We start from the raw sequence: 15,893 nt of genomic DNA on the forward strand, positions 1-15,893 counted from the left end.
AGCCTCAGCACCCTTTCTCTACAAACCCAGCATCTTTCCTCCACAGACTCAAACTGTCTTGGGGTGGGTGAGGGGTGTGGTAATATGATTCCTTTCCTCTTCTCTCTCTCTCTTCTCTCTCTCCCTCTCTATCTTCTCCCTCTCCCCTTCTTATTTCCATTTTCTCTATGTAATAAATAGTCTAGCTGTTGATATTTTGGCCTCGTTTGTGCCTATTAATTTCACAACACGGGAATATTCAAAAGAACTAGTCTCTTTCCCTCTCCGAACCGAGACAACTGAGAATTAATTTAAAGCACTGAACCTTAGCCTGGCCAAATGACCTTTGTTTCTATAAGAGAATGATTCAGTCATGTATGCAATGCAGTGATGCTCTTTCAAATACTGTATGATTACTGAACAAACCATGCCTATAATTTGGTTTCTCTTTCTTAATAGGAGAAAGGGGCCAGCACTCTTCAACACTCCAGTACTTTGAGAACAAACACAGCAGGTTTGTTTGTCAATGTATATATGGAAAATATGACAAAGGTGAAGAATCTGTCACAACACCAATGCCATTTTATCAAAATCAGTGCAGTTTTGAAATGTAGCACTGGTAAGTTAACATTATGAAAGTTCTTTAAAATGCCTGAAAACAGGGTGTATTTGTGGTTTGTATTCTTATAAATCGGGCAAGCATAAGAAAACCATGTGTTGTGAAATGGTATTACAAAATATACTTTCTGCTTTTTTTAAGCAAGTCAAAGAAATCAAGGAATAAGGAAAAGTATATCATTATATTGGCATGCCCAAAGAAGTCCGCCCATCTTATTATGACAACATCGGAGTTTCAAGGTCAGAGTACATACATCCTTGGCAAACTTTAATCCTCAGCCCATGTAGTCCTGACAAAATGCTAGAAAGACAGAATGTAACATGCAGAGATCTACTCACAGCTTAAAACAAACAAACAAACAAACAAACAAACTACCACAAAACAAACAAAAAAAAATATTTTAGAACCTTCACAATCTTTCAAGTGTATGAGAAAATGCTGAAGGAAAACGTGGAAATCTAAACCAAACCAAAAGCCTTTTCCAGCATCTTGCAAATCTACTTTTTCCCCTACAGATATTTAGTATTTGTCCTTATACACAATACCATCAATATAAAAGTAGAGCCAGCTATATCAGCTATACCATGCAATGATAAACACTAGATTTGAAGGAAGTATTTCAATAGTTATTGTTCTGGTTTAAGCTTCGAGGGCTAAAGCCTCCAGGACAGAATGTAGGTTACCCCTCTCTCCCCTTCCTACTTCATCCATGTAGAAGAGATAGGCAGGGGAAGGCAAAGGGGTAACAAAAGAGATTTGCACCAAATTGGAAGTGAAAAAAGTAAAGTTAACAAAAAGTAAAAGGTATTAAGGCAAAAGGAACGTACATAGATATCAGGGAAGGGAAATAGATACAGAAATACATACAAAACCAGAACTGGCAACACAGTAGCCCCACCACGTGGCAAAACAGCTCCCGGCCAGCACAAGGCTCCCCACCACACAGCAAAAGTGAAAGCAAGAGGGAGCTCTCCAAAAGTTCCTGCTCCTTAAATAGAAGCTAAGCAGGAAAGGGAATAACATAATCTGGTCCCCCCCACTGTGTGAGGTTTTCCACCCACTGGAATGGAGTTCCAGCTTAGAGTCCACCAGTTAACCCTAACCTACAACAGTTACTCAAACAAGCAAAGGCTGTACATCTGTCTAATGAGCCATCTTGCACAACATTGGTTTTCTTTATTTATAAGATATTAGTGCTCACTGCTGCAGAAGGGACTTTTGCTGTACTGCTTGCCAACCCAGTCTGTACAAGGCCAATTGAATCAATTTCTTTGCAAAGTTATTAAGAAAATATGTTACTTGTAAGAATTATGTGAAATTGCATTCTCTTCCATCTGACTATATTCAGTAGCTCAAATTAGCCAGGAACGAAGCAGTTTGCCATCACTACTAGTGATCCAGCCAGTTCCATCTGGCAGCTGAGTCTGTAAAGAGCAGTTCACAAAATGTCATTCAAGAAAGGGGTAATCTCAACCATCTATACAGGTTGGGTAGTGACTGGCTTGAGAGCAAACCTGAAGAAAAGGTGCTGGGGGTGCTAGTGGATTAGAAGCTCAACATGAGCCACCAGTGTGTACTTACCATCCAGAAAGCCAATCACATTCTGGGCTGCATCAAGAGAAACATAGTGTGATGAAGAAGTTATTAATTTATTAATACAAAATATCTATGTACGTTCCTTTTGCCTTAATACCTTTTACTTTTTGTTAACTTTACTTTTTTCACTTCCAATTTGGTGCAAATCTCTTTTGTTACCCCTTTGCCTTCCCCTGCCTATCTCTTCTACATGGATGAAGTAGGAAGGGGAGAGAGGGGTAACCTACATTCTGTCCTGGAGGCTTTAGCCCTCGAAGCTTAAACCAGAACAATAACTATTGAAATACTTCCTTCAAATCTAGTGTTTATCATTGCATGGTATAGCTGATATAGCTGGCTCTACTTTTATATTGATGGTATTGTGTATAAGGACAAATAAGGACACTAAATGAGACATCTGTCTCTTCTGTGGTGCAAGATCTGTATGTGTCTTGGCCCCATCACCAAATCCAGCATCAACAACCACCACCAAAGTAATACCAGAGTGTACATATTTGAACATTTTTACATTACTTTCCTTTCACCAGTGTAAACTACAGGAAATTCATCTGAAATCAGGTTAAGTCACTGGCCATGCACATAAGAACTAGGTCACTCATATTTGAAAACAGATGAAGAAATCAATGTTTCTGTGGGGCCAGATGACCAAGAATCCCATTAATTTCCTATAAAGAGGACTCAGTCACCATGGTAACACAGCACTGGCTTTTATACTTGAAAAAAAATTATTTTTCCCCCAAAACTATCATAAATACTTCTGCAAATGAAAGAAGAGCATTGGTAAAAGTGGGATCAAATCCGAAAGCATCAGAGACCAATCATTTAAGCAGAAGAAAATGAAAATTTTGCAAGATAACATGACAGGGTTGCACAAGAAGATGGCAAATCCTAGAATGTGGTAAAGAAATAGCACATGAGCCAGTAAGCAGAAATTGTGTACAAGATGTTAAATCTGATTAAAAGTGTCAGCGGAGGATAAAAAGATAAACTCATTCAGGGCAATGTTAACTTCATTTTTAACTCAACAGAGTACTAGAGAAAAGACTTGGAAGAAAACCATCACTTGAGATTTCATTTCTCACCTGACAGAAACCTCCTTAAGCATGGCACAATGATCTCTGAATTCATATCTCTGGGAGCAGTGCCTGGTACAGAGAAAAGAACAGCAAAACTGTCAAGGGGTCAAGATTTGACTCAGTATTTTGCCCATAACTGGGATGAATTCCTCAGGAGATTAAGATTTAACCTATACATTCCACTCTTGCATTTTATGTTACACTTCAGGATAAGGAAAATTAATCCAACAGAAAAGTTATTCAGGATGTTCTACATCCAGAAGGTACTCTCTAAACCCTATGCAACTAATGGTGTGTCTTTTTTCAGTTGTTCCTCACTTTTGCTTTTTGTTTGTTTTTTTTTTTAAGTACAATTCATTTCCACAGACACTGTAGTGTAATTGGGGGGGGGGGGGAAATTAGGGAGTGGAACAAATGCCAGGTATTTGTATTTTATGAACAGATAAGAAATTTTGCCATCTAGTCCATAATCAGAATTAGTTAGCAAATTACCCTATACCACATGACAGGATTATTTCACTGCTGATTTACTGTCTTTGCCTCTGCACTGAAAAACTCAACAATTAAGTGACTTTTCAATGAGCTCAAAAGCATTACTGTGAGAGACTAAATCTTGTCTCTCTTGTGTGACTCAACAAAGATAAATCACCTTTGCTGCTTGCCCAGACAATAGCTGATGTATATTGAGCAGATACACATTGGCCACTGGATAACGACTCTCTGGAATGTGCATAGACAAGATCATCTCTACCTATCAGCTACCCCAGAAAGGAAGGATGATGCAAAGGATAAGGACTGCAGCTGCCCTGGAAATAATGGGCAGAGGCCACTGCTATCGATACTCTCTGGAATATGCATATTCACCACCTGGACCCATCCCTAAAAAACTGTATAAAAGACCTGAGCAACTACTGGCTCAGAAGAAGGAAAAGACTGGGGCAATGCTGCTCTGAAGAAACACAAAGAAAATACCAGGACAGAAAAAGACAGACACAGGAGAAAAAGACATCACCATGTAGCCTGGAGGCAGCAGACCAGAAGGAACCCTTTCTCTGTGTCCTAAGTTCTGCCTGCTGCAACTCATGGAGCTGAAAAGGCTGCTTAGAGACAGAGAAGGGCTTGGACTTGGACTTGAACTTGAACTTTGGGGTCTCTCCGTTCCCTCCGCACAGCCAACAAGGATGACCTCTCCACCAAAGCTGCACCAAAGCTGCAAGATGACCTCTCTCTGCCAAAGCTGCAGAAGCCTTCCTCTACAGACCCAACAGCTCCTCCATGCCAAAGAAGCAGCAGCCTTCCTCCATGGACCCAAACTGTCTGGGGGTGTGAGTGTGGTGAGTTGGAAGGCAGATCCATCCTTGCCTCCCATCAGGTCAAAAAAACCCGAGACTCACACAAACGTATTGCAGAAGTGATGGAAAGTTTAAATGGAAAAGCAGTGAGTATTTTACAGAGAACCACAAGCACAGTGACAAAAGGAGGTCCCAAAGCATACCCAGAAGCATCCCAACACTCCCCTCTCCCCACCTGAGAGTATACACAAAACCCCCAGGGTTCTTTCTTCCCCACCCCCTCCACTGTTAGACTAATCTCAGCTGGCCAGATCTGTGACTGCCCTTCCCCCTTCTCCTCTCGGCATTAGGCTTAGCCAGGTCTAAAAGGCCTTGAGATGACTCCCCCTCCATTACCAGACAGGGAGCATCTCCCACAAGGGCAGCGAGGGAAGAAAGAGGAAGTGTAGGACTTTGCAGGTGGTTTTATAGGGAGCAGGACATTATGGGAATGAAATACGTAACTTCCTGTGTCAACCCACTAGGCTGGACACCTGGGGCACCAAAGGTGTATGTTGTGTGGTAGCAGCAGAAGGCACCCAGCCTGAACTACCACAGTGAGGAGTGTGGTAATATAATTCCTTCCCTCTTCTCTCTCCCTCCTCTCTCTCTTTCTCTCTACTTTCTCTCTCTCTCCTTCTGACCCATCCACTTTATTCTGTTAATAAATAGCCTCGCTGTTGACATTTTAGCCTCATTTGTGCCTCTTAATTTCATAACATGGGAATATTCAAAAGAACTATGTCTCTTTCCCTCTCTGGACTGAGACAATTAGTTCTGTAGTCTGCTCTGCCGCTCAGATATAGATGATTCAGAAGTCCAAAAAGTCAGGAAATAAGAAAATGGAAAACAGTTTGTCTCTCTGCAGACGAAGTGAAGAAAAGGGAAACAACAACACAGGAACACAGGGACTCTCAGTTGATTCAGGGCTCTCAGGGTTCTCAGGGTTCGTGCACCGTAGATTCCTCAGGGATTCTTCCTTTGGGCGCGATGTAGTTGTACAACAGTCTGAGGTTAAACTCTCTCAGCTAAAGTTAAATTTCTTTGTGGAATACACTGAATTTCACCATTCTCCTGCATTACCCAATAAGTGTGACCGAGACCTTCAGCTGAAACCACCCCTCGGACAGGTTTAGTCTCTCCTGAGGGCGAAAATACCCAAACAGTTTTACCTAGCAGATTCTTTTCTCTAACAACAGGAACTCTATCACCTTCTACTTTCTGTAGGAGATCTGAATGTGCCGGTCCAGCTCGGTTCACTGAACCTCTACTATTCACCAGCCAGGTTGCTTGTGCTAAATGTTTCTCCCAATTTTTCAAAGATCCACCTCCCATAGCTTTGAGAGTGGTCTTCAACAAACCGTTGTAGCGTTCAATCTTCCCTGCAGCTGGTGCATAGAAAGGAATATGGAAAATCCACTCAATACCGTGCTCGTTTGCCCAGCTCTTTACAAGGTTGTTCTTGAAATGAGTTCCGTTGTCTGACTCAATCCTCTCTGGAGTTCCGTGTCTCCACAGGATCTGTCTCTCCAGACCGAGAATGGTGTTGCATGCAGTTGCATGTGGAACTGCATAAGTTTCCAGCCATCCAGTATTTGCCCCTACCATAGTAAGCACGTATAGCTTACCAGAACGAGAACGTGGTAGAGTGATGTAGTCAATCTGCCAGGCTTCACCACATCTGTACTTGGACCATCTGTCACCATACCACAAGGGCTTAATTCGTTTTGCCTGCTTAATAGCAGCACAAGTGTCACAGTCATGGATGACTTGTGTGATAGCATTCATGGAAACGTCTACGGATCTGTCACGAGCCCATTGGTATGTTGCATCTCTGCCTTGATGTCCTGACAAATCGTGAGCCCACCGAGCTAAGAATATCTCACCTCGGTGTTTCCAGTCGAGATCAAGCTCAGAGTCCTTGTCTACTTGAGAAACTCTTGCAGCTATATCTGCCTGATGGTTGTACTGCTGTTCCTCAGTAGCTTTGCTCTTAGGAATGTGAGCATCAATGTGTCTCACCTTCACTGGAATTCTCTCGACTCGATCATCAATGTCTTGCCACAGGTCAGCTGCCCAGATGGGTTTTCCTTTCCTCTGCCAGCCATTCTTTTTCCAGTTCTTTAGCCAACCCCATAGAGCATTGGCTACCATCCATGAGTCGGTGTAGAGATAAAGTTTTGGCCATCTCTCACGTTCAGCTACGTCGAGAGCTAGCTGGACAGCTTTTACCTCTGCAAAATGACTGGATTCTCCTTCTCCATCCTTCGCCTCTGCAACTCGGCATGTTGGACTCCACACTGCAGACTTCCACCTTCGCTTGCTCCCGATGAGATGACAGGAACCGTCTGTGAACAAAGCATATTTCTTTTCATCATCAGAAAGGTCATTGTAAGGAGGAGCTTCGTCAGCACGAGTTACTCTCTCCTCTGGAGGTTTAGTACAGTTGGTATCTTCAGGCCAACTTGAGATCATCTCCACCAGACCAGGTCTTTCGAGATTTCCCATTCGAGCTCTCTGTGTTATCAGAGCCATCCACTTGGACCAGGTGCAATCTGTGGCATGATGTGGTGTGGAACCCTTGCCTTTGAACATCCAATTCAAAACTGGCAATCTGGGAGCTAAGAGAAGTTGTGATTCAGTTCCAATTACTTCAGATGCTGCTTTCACTCCTTCATAGGCAGCTAGAATTTCTTTCTCTGTTGGAGTGTAATTAGCCTCTGAACCTCTGTAACCTTGTGTAATGGGTTGGGGCAGGTCCCCTCCCCACCACGCGCAGAAATAACGACTCAGACAAACTGATTGCAAAAGTAGTGGAGAGTTTAAATAGAGAACAGTGAGTGTGCACAAAAGGAAACATGGTGACAAGAAAGAAACCAAAGTAAACCCAGAAAGACCCCAAACCCCACCTGAGGGTGCATCCAAAACCCCCAGGGCTCCTTCTTCCCCCTCCCTCTGCTGGGCTAGTCTCAGCTGGCCAGGCCTGAGACTGCCCATCCCCCTGTGGCCTTGGGCCCAATCAGGCCCATGGCCAGGAGATCTCTCCCCCAGTTACCAAGTCTTGGAGAGGGAAGGAAAGAGGAAGTGCCAGACCCCACCACAAAATTTATAGCGGTGCAAGGGATTATGGTAGAAATACCTAATTTCCTGAGTCCACCCACTGGGATGGACTTCTGGACACAGGAAACACTCCTGTAGCAGAGGGCACCCAGCCCAAACTACGACACCTCAACTCCAGAAACCAAGAGGTCGTCCACGTGTCTCACCTGGAGCTTTTTGCCACAAACACCAGGTTGGACCATTGTCACCTGCAGCCGTGTACAAAATGTTCTTAATGTCTGGACCATCTCGGACAGGTCCCAGACTCATTGCTTGAACTATCTCTTGCTTTACCTGGTCAAAGGCTGCTTGTTGTTCAGGTCCCCAGTGGAAACTGTTCCTCTTTTGAGTCACATCATACAGAGGTTTCACAATCTGACTGTATCCAGGGATGTGCAGTCTCCAAAATCCCACTATCCCCAAGAAACGTAGAGTTTCTTGCTTGTTGGTGGGATTTGCCATGGTAGAGACTCTATTTACCACATCCACTGGAATGTGTCAGCATCCATCCTGCCACCGCACTCCCAGAAACTGGATCTCTGTGGTAGGACCTTTCACCTTGTCTCTCTTGATGGCAAAACCTGCATTCAGAAGAATGTCAATGATTTTGTTACCTTTCTCAAAGACTTCCTCAGCAATTTTACCCCAGACGATGATATCATTGATGAACTGGATGTGTTCTGGTGTTGTGAATATGCCCTCAGAAAAATGAGTGGCAGATACACCAATGAAAATATATGTTAAATTTATTTATAAACTCTGTAACGGGGAATTTACAGTCACCCTTCACAGGTATCAATATCCAGTTAGTGAAACAATGTTTACAGAATGTTTAAATATAGGCACTTGAATCAAACAATTCACAAAACTTAGAATCGAAACTAATTCAGAAAGCGGTGGGGGAGGGGGCTTGGTCGGTGACCGGCAACCCTCCACTTGGAGAAATCCAAACGCTACCTTAACTGGAAACTCTATAAAGAAAGGCTTGACTTACAAGCTTTAGACTTCGTGAGGTCTCCCCTTAATAATATTTATAGTCCAGAAACGTGGCACGGATGTGCCGTAAGACGGAGACAGGAAATGGTGCTGGCCACGTGGCTGCACCGCATGGCTGCTGCTTCTCCCAGGACACAAAGGTCTCCTGCTCGAGGGGGGGCTGTGACAGGTCGGCGACGCTGGTTCACACGGGCTGCTGGCATTTCTCCTGCGGCAATGGGTCGCGCAGTGGTCGATCCCATGGGATACTGTCCATGGCACCGCACGAAGCTTGGTGACGGTGGCAAAGGAGCGTGAGGTCTCTTGGGGCACTGGCTTGAGTCCCGGGCAAGGTGGACTATGGCAGCACTGGCACGCACACACTCACAGGCTCCAACACGATGTGGGGGGGCTCATTTACCAAACGACCCCTATTTACCATTTGCCCCAGTGAATACTGGCCCAATGAGCATTCTGTTGCTAATGCAAGATTAACCAATGGACTAACACCTACCAAATATGGTGTAAGTATATGCTATGCCCAGGCTGTTTGCCTGGACTCAGTGGTGCCAGGATCCTCCCTGTTGCCCCCAGAAAGAAGCGGGAAACAAAAAGGTTTAACACTCAGAAGAGTATGTTCCAGAAATTTTTGGGGCACAATCCTGACCATAAGCATCCTTCACTACATCTGGAGCACCACCTTCCTCCAGAGCATCATGGATTACTGCATGACAGATGCTTGAGTTGTGGATCCAGCCCATTGGCAGTCTCTTGAAAGTGTACTGGATTCCTCTCCAGGTGAAAGCAAACTGAGGCCTGCATTCCTCTGCTATGGGAATAGAGAAAAATGCATTAGCAATGTCTATGGTAGCATACCATTTGGCCTCTTTGGATTCCAGCTCATACTGGAGTTCCATCATGTCTGGTACTGCTGCACTCATAGGTGGTGTTACTTCATTCAGGGCTCGGTAGTCCACTGTCAGACGCCAGTCTCCGTTCTGCTTTCGCACAGGCCACACTGGACTGTTGAAAGGTGAATGAGTTTTGCTGATGACCTTCTGACTCTCCAACTGACAAATCAGATTCTGAATGGGCCACAAGGAGTCACGGTTGGTTCTGTACAGTCTGAGAAGCAACCGGCAATTTAAGGTCCTGAATCTTGTGTTGTCCCACAACTGCAGATTCATCAGAAAGTTCAGGTCTAGCTGACAGCTTCAGCTTTTGTCCATCAATTTCTACAGAAGCTACTCCGAAAGCCCATTTGTAACCTTTAGGGTCCTTGAAACACCCTTCTCTCAGAAAATCAATTCCCAAACTACAAGGTGCATCAGGTCCGGTCACAACTGTATGCTTCTTCCACTGTTTACCAGTTAGACTTATATTAACCTCTACCTTACTTAACTCTTGAGATCCACCAGTGACTCCCAGAATAGTTATGGACTCTGATCCCTGATAATTTGATGGCAATATGGTGCACTGAGCTCCTGTGTCAACCAAGGCCCTGTACTTCCGAAAGTGTGAAGTGCCAGGCCACTGGATGTACACATCCCAATAGATTCTGTTATCTCCATTATCCCTCTCCTCCCCCTGGTGGGAGGCAGGGCACCCCTAATTATGGGGAACATTTCCACAGGTGCAACGAGCACACTGTGCAGTGTTAGAACTGGAGCCACTGTTGGAGCTGTCATAGTTGTCCTGGGGAACTGTGGAAGTAACTGCTACCCTTCTGGTATTGCTACCCTGGGTTCTGCCACTTTGCAGTTCCCTCAGTCTCCTGAAAAGATTAGAAACTGGTTGACCATCCCACCTGTTCATGTTCTCACCAAACTGATCACGCAGCGTTATCCAAATGGTCCTACGTGATTGCCTTGGTGGTCTGTTTTGGTTTGGTCTGTTTTGGAATGACCTCCTTGGAGGACGTCTATTCCTCACAGCTGAAACCTGCACCCACCTGGAGGAAGAATTGGAATTATCTCTTTGTGCCAATTGGTATATGGAATCTTTGATTTCATCCTTCAGCTCTCTCATGCAATCCTTCATCTCACTAGACAGAGCTTTAATGGCTGAAACCAAAGAAACACGTGTCATGCTATCATCCAATTGTCTCAGTTAATCAGTGAATTGGCCAACCGTAGGAGGACCTCCACCATAATTCCTTGCTACAATTCTGCTTGCCAAAATATTTGCATAATTGGAAGGAGCAAGTTTGATGAGCTTTTTAGCAAGACCAGCTGCCACAGGAATATCGTCAGGATTCAGAGTTTCATATTCACCATAGAGTATCTCTGTAACAGCAAATTCTCTCAGACGCTTAATCCCCTCATCTATGATAGTCCAGGGCTTAGGATTCCATGGAAGGTCATCTCAGGAAGGGTATCTCAGGGAAACCGCCATTAAAAGGCTTATCCACAGATTAACCTTACCTAGAATCTTGGCTAGATGTCTATCTATTCCATTATCCTTTGAGAGAGTTCCTAGCTGAGCTGCTGACTTGTCTCCAACTATTAGAGATGGAGCACCTGTATCATAACATCTAGCGAGCCAAGATAGAATTGGTTCCTTATCTGCTCTGAGGTAATCCTTACGCACCTTTCTAAGCTCCTCCCTTGGTGATGAGCATTCTGTAATATCATCTTGCTCTCCATCTATCACATCTTCCTGAACCTTTTGTCCCCATAATCCTGCTCTCCTAAGGACCTCTTTAAGCTGAAAAGCACCACTGCCAGCTGCTGTCTTAGCTGCATCTCCGTCCTGTGATGATCTCAATAACTCAGCTATATCTCTAGGACAAATCGGTCTCCTGCTCTTCTCCTCCATTAGCTCCACTAGCTCCTGGATCAGCTTTGGCCTTTCCACCTCTGGTCTTTAAGACTGCTACTTGTTTAACTGGAGCTGTGTTTGAATTTACAGCCACCTTAATAGAAGCTGATAGGTCTTGATCCAAACCAGCCATTGTGGGGGCCCCTTCCGGTCCTGTCATGGTGGATGGAAAAGACCTTGCCTTGTTACCAGTTGCCATGTTGGGAATGGGAGCCGCCCCTGGCTGCTTGCCAGAATCACCAACAGAAGCATTTAGAGCAGATTTTCCAATAGATTTTGCTTTTTTTCTAACTGACACAGATTCTCTTCCCTCCTTGTCACTCGACAACTCTGGGGCAGACCTAGAGGGATGCCTGCACTTTCTGGACTTTTGTTTGATGACAAAACATGGTTGAGAGATCTTTTTCTCTCTGTGCAGATACACATTAATTATCACCAACAGCAGGATTACACACGTCAAATAAATCAACTTAGGATCCCAGCCAGCACTTAAAGATACTCTTTGACCTCCTGGAACCTTAAACTCCCTTATCTCGATTGGCAAAGTGGAAGACCTTATATTGCTGTAATTATTGAGCCAAAAAAAAACCAAACAGCATTCATACAACAGCTGGATCCTATGCATAAACCACAAATAGATTTTACGCATTAAATATTTACCTATTTGGTCTAACATCAATCTGATGCAGTACCGGTAGACCAACACCCCAAAACCCGAGAAGAATAAACGTTCTAAAACCCACAGTACCTTCATTTCATTTCTCCAGCTGAGACAAGCAATAAATCAACTTAATTATCAGGCCCCACGTTGATGAGCCAAAAAAGGAATGTGGTGGGTTGAAAGGAAAGGCTCCACTTTCCTTCCCCCACTGAGAAAGAAACCGCAGCTAAAACTCAGTCAGAGAAAAAGTAGACACATATCCCCAAGCATAGAGAGTCCTCTATAGCATATCCAAAAGCCTCCCAACACTTTCCATCTCCCTACCTGAGGGTATACCCAAATGCCCCCAGGGCTCTTTCCTCTCCCCCTCCCCACCCCCAGTGCTAGGCTAGTCTCAGGCTGGCCAGGTCTGAGGCTGCCCCTCTCCTCCTCCTTCTCCTCCTGTCATTACACCTAGCCAGACCTAAGAGGCGTTGAGATAACTCCCCCATGATTATCTGATAGGGATCATCTCCCACAGGAGCAGAGAGGAAAGAAAGAGGAAGAGAATGACTTTGCAGATGGATTTATAGTAAGCAGAATATTATGGTTATGAAATATGCTATTTCCTGTGTCCACCTACTGGGTTGGACACTCAGGACACTGGAGGTGTAGCTTGTGTGGCAGTAACAGGAGGCACCCAGCTTAAACTGCCACAAAAGACATGTGTATTGCATATGCATGTTCATATGTATAGTATCTCTTGCCTTTTCTGTTCCCCCTGCAGTGAATACTTAACTCACTAAACAATACACAAAACTAGTTTTCCTTTCATCTCATGAATATTTTTATTTCAATTTTACTTTTGTAGGAATTCATGTAACTTCTTCTAAAACACCATACACTATTTAACTTTCAATACCTTTATTATAATCCATTATTTTAAATTTATAAGCTATTTCATCTGCATGTTTTTATAGTCAGTAATTTATTACAATTAATAACACATTTTTTAAAAAATTGACCACACTGATAGAAGAATACTGGAAGCAATATGGAGTTGTTTCAGTATATCGAACATAACCCCGATCATGTCAGATACACAAATCATTTTGTGGAAGACAGTAGGACTCCATAATTGGCCCAGTGAACCTGAGAGCACTTCCTGTTTCTGAGAAATGTAGTTGAGCTGGTACCAGTATGGCATGAAAGGACAGAACTGCCACTTTAGCAGAAATGGCATGGAATTTGTTTTGGAGGCATCATCCACTCCTCCCTCTTTTTTGTATGTTTTTGTGACCATGTTCCACTGGAAAATCAGCACATTCACAATGCTAGTATTAACAATAAACTCTACGCATACAAGACAGGTGAATAGAAATGACACTTCCACAAGTGCAAGGATGGTCACTATACTAATTCCATGTTTAAACAGCCTGGATTTTGACAAATGCGTGTATGCGATAATAATATAATAGTAATAGAATAATAGAATAAACCAGGTTGGCAAAGATCTTCAAGTCCAATCTATCATCCAATACTATCTAACCAACTAAACCATGGTACCAAGCGCCCCATCCAGTCTCTTCTTAAACACCTCCAGTGACGGTGACTCCACCACCTCCCTGGGCAGCCCATTCCAATGGCCAATCACTCTTTCTGCAAATAACTTCTTCCTAACATCCAGCCTAAACCTCCCCTGGCACAGCTCGAAACTGTGTCCTCTTGTTCTGGTGCTGGTTGCCTGGGAGAGGAGACCAACCCCCACCTGGCTACAACTTCCCTTCAGGTAGTTGCAGACAGCAATAAGGTCTTCTCTAAACCTCTTCTTCTCCAGGCTAAGCAACCCTAACTCCCTCAGCGTTTCCCTATAAGGTTTGTCTCACCAGCTTTGTTGCCATTCTCTAGACATGTTCCAACAAGTCAACATCTTTCCTAAACTGAGGGGCCCAGAACTGGACACTTTGCATTTATAGCTCTGTTCTTTCTTACAAACCAGGTGAACATCAATATAATAACTTGGATTCTTTAATAATCTCCTCAGGAATCCTAGTTTCCAGTTCCAATAAGTTGCTTGTCCACTTTAAATGTTAGTGTGGCACTCCAACAGTTATCATTATATACTTTATTTTTAAATGCATCTTTCCTTTCCATCTTCAGTAAAGTTATTGTTCATAGGCTGATCTGTGCATAACCGTTACTTAGGGACTGATGTGCTGCTCAAAATATGAATTGGAGCAGAAATGCAACCTTGTTTGTTTTTCCCTGCATCTCTTTTTAAATTATGTGTGACCGTTTGAGGCTGTGCCTTTAAGAAAGGGACAGTGTTGGAACACTCCGGCTGAATATTTTGAAAACAAAGATAGGTCTAAATGAATTTCATTGGTAGACAGGTGAAATGCAACTTTAAGTTTTAGAGCAGTTGGAATCTTTCTCAGTTCCTCTCTGTTCTCCCTTTCCAGCCTGTCTGCTTCTGAGCAACTAGCCGGAGTTTTGACCTTGAATACCAGATAAGCATTAATCCTGCATGCGCTTTGAAGCCTAACAGAGAATTATCTTCCTTAATAACTGCCTTTTCTCTCTCTAACCCTTTTTGGGGAAAAGGGGAGGTAGGGCAAGAGAGGGGAGTACAGGGAGGGGGGAATCCTCCTCTGTCCGGAGGAGGGAATTTTGTTGTGTTATTTTTCTTTGCTGTATATTTCTGTATATATATTGTAAATACTGTATATATTGTGTATATACAACCTGCATTCCATATTGCTTGTAAATATAGCATATCCTTTGCTTCTCCGACTGGGCCAGACATGGGTTTCTTTTCCTTTCCTTGTGGGGGAGGGAGAGCTGGGCCTTCTCTCAACCCATGACAATATGTTACACATTAGGAACCGGACAGTTTAAAAAATTTAAAATTCGAAGACAGTGAGAGTCAAAACTATCCTCTTATCAAGCAGATCTGTAAAAGATTTGGAGCTTATTTCTTTTCCCAAGCAAAGGAGTCCTTTGGCACCATGTAGTGTTACAGTAGTACAAGATGAGATTAAGTTTCATCTGTAAAGCAAGTCACAGAAAAATGGAAAAGCTGAAGGCAATTGATTAAGTTAAAGTGAGGCTAGATATGTCACTATTTGCACTCCCACCTGGGATACAAAGCAGGTAAGTTTACTGAAGGTTGGAATGAATCAGAAGATATTCTTCTGCCTTAATGGCACTTTTCTATAACAGTGCTTATCCCACCCACACTTTCACTGCAGTATTTAAAAAAAGAATTCATGTGTCTTTCATGATAAAATCTTTTACCAACAAAAGTTTTTACTCCAAGGCTTCATCAGTCAATATGCCATCTTCTTTTACCTTTTCAAACCTAAACCCCACTTTAGGATGGTTACAATAACTACTGTTATCTTTCTCATTTCTGAGTCTTCTCCAAGCTCTTTAACATCTTTATTGATGATCTGGATGAGGGCATCGAGTCCATCATCAGTAAATTTGCAGATGACACCAAGCTGGGGGCAGGAGTTGATCTGCTGGAGGGTAGAGAGGCTCTGCAGAGGGACCTCGACAGGCTGGGCAGATGGGCAGAGTCCAGCGGCATGAGATTGAACACATCCAAGTGCCGGGTTCTGCACATTGGCCACAACAACCCCATGCAGAGCTACAGGCTGGGGTCAGAGTGGCTGGAGAGCAGTCAGGTGGAAAGGGACCTGGGGGTGCTGGTTGATGGTAGGCTGAACATGAGCCTGCAGTGTGCCCAGGCAGCC

The sequence above is a fragment of the Dryobates pubescens genome, chromosome Z (assembly GCF_014839835.1).
Source record: "Dryobates pubescens isolate bDryPub1 chromosome Z, bDryPub1.pri, whole genome shotgun sequence".
Taxonomy (NCBI): domain Eukaryota; kingdom Metazoa; phylum Chordata; class Aves; order Piciformes; family Picidae; genus Dryobates; species Dryobates pubescens.